Here is a 6,158-nt window from a genome sequence, read left to right as displayed (position 1 = left end):
GCTGCTGGGCAGAAAATTTTTCAAAATTTGTTCTGAATTCTTCCCAGATTCCTCTTACATAATTTGCAGCGAATCTGTGGCTCTCGAGGAGAATTTGAGAAGAATTTGACAAGGACTAGACTTTGGACAGAATTGAACCAGGCTTTGAGGGTTGCTGGAGAGAATCTGGTAACTTAGACTTTAATAATAGTTTTTTTTAAATTGCATTTGCACAATTCTCAAAATTTGTATAAATACAATTATGGGAGGTGAAAACATAAGTCTCATTAACAGCAAGGACTAATACATAAGAGAATGCAAACTTATAACTTCTTGCTCAAAGTAGATATAATATAGAATGGAAAGGATTACCGCTGGAATATATCTCTTTTGTATTTATTTTTGTATTCTCCAAATATTTGATCTTGCATTGCACAAGTCATACCAGAACCTAATATTTTGGGACTGGTCAAACACATTCAAATCAATTGAAAGCTAGATGCCCATTTTAAAGACAAATGCATATATTATTAAAGACCATCTAAAGTAATGGAAAATATTATGAAATAGCTAAATGGTCTGAAGCTTTCCATGCATTAAAAGAAATAAAACTAATAATAAAGGTTGCTACAAAATAATTTACACTCTTAAGAGTTTCAATATAGACATCAAAGGCTAGTGACACTTCAACAATGAATATTTGAAATAGGAAATTTGAAACATTGCGGCATTCTATTCAATATATGAAAGTTAAGTATTTATTATATTGGGTATTAAACTATATAGAATATAGTATACACTGTCTATGATCCCTCAACAACCAAATAGGAACCAAGATTCCCAAAAATGATTAAAGATCCATTATATAATAAAGGAAGCTCACTTGGGATGTATACAGAGTAAGATATACAAGAAGCTCTCTTCCACTAGGAGAGAGTAATTTTTGAACTTTTCACGTTGAGGATTTTCTTGCTCAAAATGTTCTTCCCTAGACATATCGAAATTTTCCTCTACAAAATAATTTAGGCATCCCAAGTCCACCTCTTGAATAGGTTAGCATGCTGAACTTTCCTCCTGAATACTTTTATGTGTCTGCTATTTCTCCCCAATACTACCATGGTTGGAAGAGCCTTCTTTTTCAGGGACAAAAGGGAGGAAGGATGAAAAATCACAGATGTATAAGCTTTAGGGGAGAAAAGCAAGAGAGGGAGGGGATTAAAAATCAAAGATACATGAAGATTAGAAAATAAAGAAGAAAAATAAGCTGGAGAAACCAATGACTGCACGTTATGATTGGAGATATTAAGAGAAGATGGATGATTTCCAAAAAAAATTTCAAGTGGTTCTTGGAGCAATCTTCATAAAGAAGAAACAAAAACTGTAGAAAACTTGATAGTCAAAGGAAAATTTCGATCCACAAGTAAAGATGGAGGAATTTTAGGATTAACAGAACTTTTCTCCGTCTACTGAATATCAACATTGAAATGGGACTGTTGATTTGTAGGTTGGCTAGAAACTCTAGATGTGCATATATCATTTGAATGTTCCCAAAAATGGAAATTGTGACAGAAATTTACAGGTGATTCAGTAAAAATGGTCTTATCCCAGTAGCCAACGTTAGATGATAATATAATTTTCTCTAGAACAGGGGCACTTGTATCCAACATAGCACAAATGGTAGGACAAGGAGTCCAGTTTAAACAAATGTCAATTTGATTAGTTATAATTTCAATCACCTCATGCTCCCTGTATTCAGATGCTACGTTAGGAAGCTGAGTCTAGAATGGCACAAACCTATCACTGAAACTTGAAGATTGGAAACTAGGAGGCCATGCTTGATTAGTCATACAACCACCATAAAAAACCCAGTGCTTGATGCGGCAGACCAAGTCCCTCGGTTGGGATGACTTAAAATAACACACAAAAAAACTCTCTCGATTTGTTAACATAAAAAACTTTAAGGATATCAGACCATTCATTTAAAAAAATCATATGGAGAGGTTCAATATCCAAGTTTAAATTCCACAGTTTACAAAATAAAGCCCTAGCTCACAGATCTTGAAAATGGGAATTTAAGGTTTCTTCTAAAAAAACAATAGAGAACGAGCCCTTTATAAAAAGACGATTATCAGGATCACAAGTAAAATTCTGTGATTCCATACCTTAGACACTCTTCACATGGATCCAAATGAAATGCTGATGAGAACTGGAGGAAGCTTGTTTATGAGAATTTGGCTTGAAGGGAGCTTTCAAAGAATCTATGCCCTGTTACAGACTACTATCAATCAGATCATATTTTGGATTAAACACCAAGCTCTTGGCTGCATTATTGATCTCTATAATAGGCCCAGATCTTATTGATTTTGTATCGTCTTCGTTGTTAGGTAAATAATCATGGACCAGACGATGCTCCAAAAAGATATCAAATGGTATATGGTTTGAAACAGTATACATTTTTTTGAGGGTTTTTTAATTTTTTCTCCAAATATGATCCAGTGTTATGATAAATACTAGATTGAACAGGTCTAGAGGAACACCAGGCTAAACAAAAACCCTACCTCAAAAAATTGTGTGTTGTCTGGATGTCTAACTTGTAGGACCCTTACTTTGAAACCCGCGTTGTAGCAGATGCCGCTAATTATTTACTGGCTGAACTATAGAAGTGGAGATTAAAATATTACCAAAAGATATATTCTCCATGCCTTCCTTACCCGTAGATCTGGAAATGCACTCAATGTCGGTTTCTTAGGTTACATGATCAAATCTGAGTCCAGCCCTTAGATCTCTGCTTACGTAATCACGTATGTGGCCCATCTACAACTCTTTGCCTGAATCAGACGCCATTGTATTACATAAAAAACATTAGGTTGTGTGAATGATGATATTTAAGGCCCTTATTTTTAAACCCATATTGCAACGGATGCCTATGACTCTTTGCTGGCTGAACTACAAGAGTGGAGCGAAAAATCTCACCCAAAAAAATCCTCAGACGCCATTGTATTACATAAAAAATATTAGGTTGTGTGAATGATGATTTTTACGGCCTTTATTTTTAAACCCATATTGCAACGGATGCCTCGCTGAACTACAAGAGTGGAGCGAAAAATCTTACCCAAAAAAATCCTCCTTGCCGCAGATCTGGGAGTGCACTCATTTTTTGTGCCTCTAGTTAAACGATCATATATGATACACGTTCCCAGATCTCTCATTACGAAACATACGAAGACAAAAAATAATGATCCGACTGTATGTAGTGCCTGCCCCTAGATCACATTTTGTTATGGTTGTTGAACTCTTTTTGAATTAGTTTTATGTTGTTGGTTAGCAGCGTTCTTTTGAGATTATCAGATATTGTGCTATGGATTCAGTTTATTATGTGATGTGATTATTTAGACTTTACATTTCATGTATGTATGATGATTATTTTTAGTATTCGCAATTATTGATGATGATTATTACATTGCTTTCAATTATTAATGATGATTAGTAAGATGATTTATTATCATATATGCTTTCTTATGGATACTTACCTCATACTTGCATGTGTATGGTGTGCGTGTTTGCATTGCGTGTTTGCTTTTGTATGGCGTGTCTGATGTGGTTAAGGAAGGGAGTCGTAGTCACCTGCTAGTCGGGATCTACACAATGCACCACTTCCTACCATTGTCTGTTTAGTTTAGTATATATTGTGTTTGTACATGCATGGTTTTTATGCAGGTTGCAGGTACCGAGTATCGACTTCCCTGAATTGCCAAGATGAGCGTACCCTATCACATTATCTCAATGATAAGAGAAGGGAGATAAATTCTCAAGTCCAAATTCCAACCCTTTGAGCCATTTGTCCTAATTGAAAAATTAGAACAAGTATCTGAGTTGAATACCCACCGAATGTGTCGAATGACATATTTTGTAATTTTTAACCTTTTAAATTTATTTTGTATGATTTGTTCTATGATGGGTTTTCATATTTTATCTTAGAAATCTATGGTGAATTTTTCATTAATTAAGTCTTAATAAATAGATTTAATTAATAAATTATTTATTTGAAAAAATTAATAAAATATCATGATCTTTGATATTTTGATTGTGATTAATTAAATGTGAATTATTGAGGTAAGGAATTAAATAAAAGAAAACTAGAAATTAAAATTAATAATAATTATAAAATAATAATAAAGTAATAAATAAAATAATAATAATAAAAGTTATAAAAATTAAAATGAAAATTATAAAATTTAAATAGAGATTATTTAAAAAGTAAATTGGAGTTATAAGCTTGCATGAGAATTAACATGTGTCAACAACACGGGGGTTAGTGCATCAATTAAGCACAAGGTGTCTACAATTCTATAACTCATCAAAAAAGAATTGAAAAAAATCCATGCTTAGTTGGTGACACCTTTCAGCGGTTTCAAAAAGCATTCCAAAGGTTTCTTGAGAGCTCTTTATATTCAGGCATTCATAGAAGCTTAGAGATATAGTGTGGAGAGCAATTGGAGCATTGGAGGACTCAAGAACTCTGAAGAAGGGAGCTTGCTCTGCGGGTTTTCTGAGGAAGAGCGAATTAGCATCAGAATCCGACACTTCTTGTCACGTGGAAATTTCAGTTGGCTTGGATCATGGAGGAATTTGCGAATGTTGGAAAAGGAAGAGATTTTCTATGGACTTCTGAGGCATGGCAAATTAGCATTAGTGTTCAGGTGCACTCGTGATATTCTCATATTCTCTTTGCACTATTTCTCTTCCTGTCTTCATCATGTTTTCTATGTGTCTGAATACTCTTTGTGATTAAATCTACAATTAAATTGGAATCTAGATATGTATGGTTGCAAAGAAAACAATAGAAAAACCTTAGATCCAATTAAGGAAGAAATTAGATCTAAACGGGTTTGGGTTCGAATTAGAATCAAATTGAAATAGATTTGAAAATGGTTTGAAGATTTATGGCCAAATCCATTAGTGAAATTATAGGATAAATTTAGAGAACAATTATTTAAGAAAAAAATTTTAATTGTCCTATTGCTGCCCCTTGGATAGACTCGAACTCAGTCATTCATAAATTTTTATCGGAATCGAATTTATTCGATTGCTCCGGTCAGAATTGGCGCAACTTGGCTCTCTCCAACATATTTAAATTTTAGCCCGATCCAACGGTTCATTAGAGAGATATGGCCATCGTACTGGGACTGTTTTATTCAAAGACAAATATTTCTCCATTTCCCATAACTAAGAGTTATTTATCCTCAAACTTCACAAAAATGATATATCAAAGCATGGAATGAATTAAGATATTATTGAAATCTTTCCTTATTAGAATCTTATTAATATGCATTAGTTTTATATGGTTTATTATCTAATCTAATTAAATCAAATTTAATTAAGATTAATTAATAGTAGAAGAAGTGTAATTAATTATTAGTCAATCTAAGTAAATGGAAGAGAGAAAATTAAAAGAAAAGAGATTTTAATATAGTTTATATAGTGGACTTTTTATAATGTATATTGGATACTATTTAATATATATTAAACAATTTTAGAGTTGTTTAATGAAGATGATAATGTTAAGAATTTGAAAATTATTCATGTTAAAATCTACAATGAGTCTTATTGGTTTGTGATAGAGATCTCTTTCAAACAACGTTTATATAGACAAAATATTATTAGAACAATTAGAAAATGGAGTCTAATGGTTGATTTTAATATTGATTAAATAATTGTAAGATGATAATTTATATTATGTTGGTTTAAATTTAGAAACTCTGAATGATATTGGATTAAGACTGAATTATTATGTTATTGGTTAATACGTTTGAATACCTTAATGGAGTTAAGAGTTAGCCAAATATTAACTAATGAGTTTATGGAAGGATTCTATAGATCGAGTATGTATAGTTTGAGGAGTTTATTATTTATTAATGTTTGTAAAGACTAACAAACTATTAATAAATAATGGTTTAAATAGATATCAACAAATTTGATTAGAGTTAATCTAGTGGAGATTATTTATTGATTGAAGTTTGGTAAAAGATAATAAATTTTGGAGTTGGATTATAATTAATTTTTAATCAATTGATATTCATTGAGTTGATATTATAACTATGATATTAATAATTAAATTGTGTGATAGAGTCTTATTTGAAAAGATTAATGATAATACGAATTTGTTAAGAGAATGTTGG

The 6,158-nt window shown here is 31.9% G+C and overlaps 1 long non-coding RNA gene across 2 annotated transcripts; it reads right to left on the bottom strand.

Moving 5' to 3' along the window:
• Positions 1–721: 721 nt before the first annotated feature.
• Positions 722–3,283, bottom strand: LOC149566181 (uncharacterized). 2 transcript variants are annotated; one of them, XR_016362143.1, is made up of 2 exons: positions 2,953–3,283; positions 722–2,807 (listed from the first exon to the last, which is right to left on the bottom strand). It is a non-coding gene; the product is annotated as an uncharacterized LOC149566181 (long non-coding RNA). The 2 variants fall into 2 exon arrangements; XR_016362142.1 differs by having other exon boundaries at positions 3,092–3,283.
• Positions 3,284–6,158: the final 2,875 nt, after the last annotated feature.

This window comes from Cupressus sempervirens, chromosome 3 (assembly GCF_028749045.1).
Source record: "Cupressus sempervirens isolate cs-2001-9-10 chromosome 3, ASM2874904v1, whole genome shotgun sequence".
Taxonomy (NCBI): domain Eukaryota; kingdom Viridiplantae; phylum Streptophyta; class Pinopsida; order Cupressales; family Cupressaceae; genus Cupressus; species Cupressus sempervirens.
Note: the sequence above shows the minus strand (reverse complement) of the source record. Positions and strands in the feature narration are given on the sequence as shown.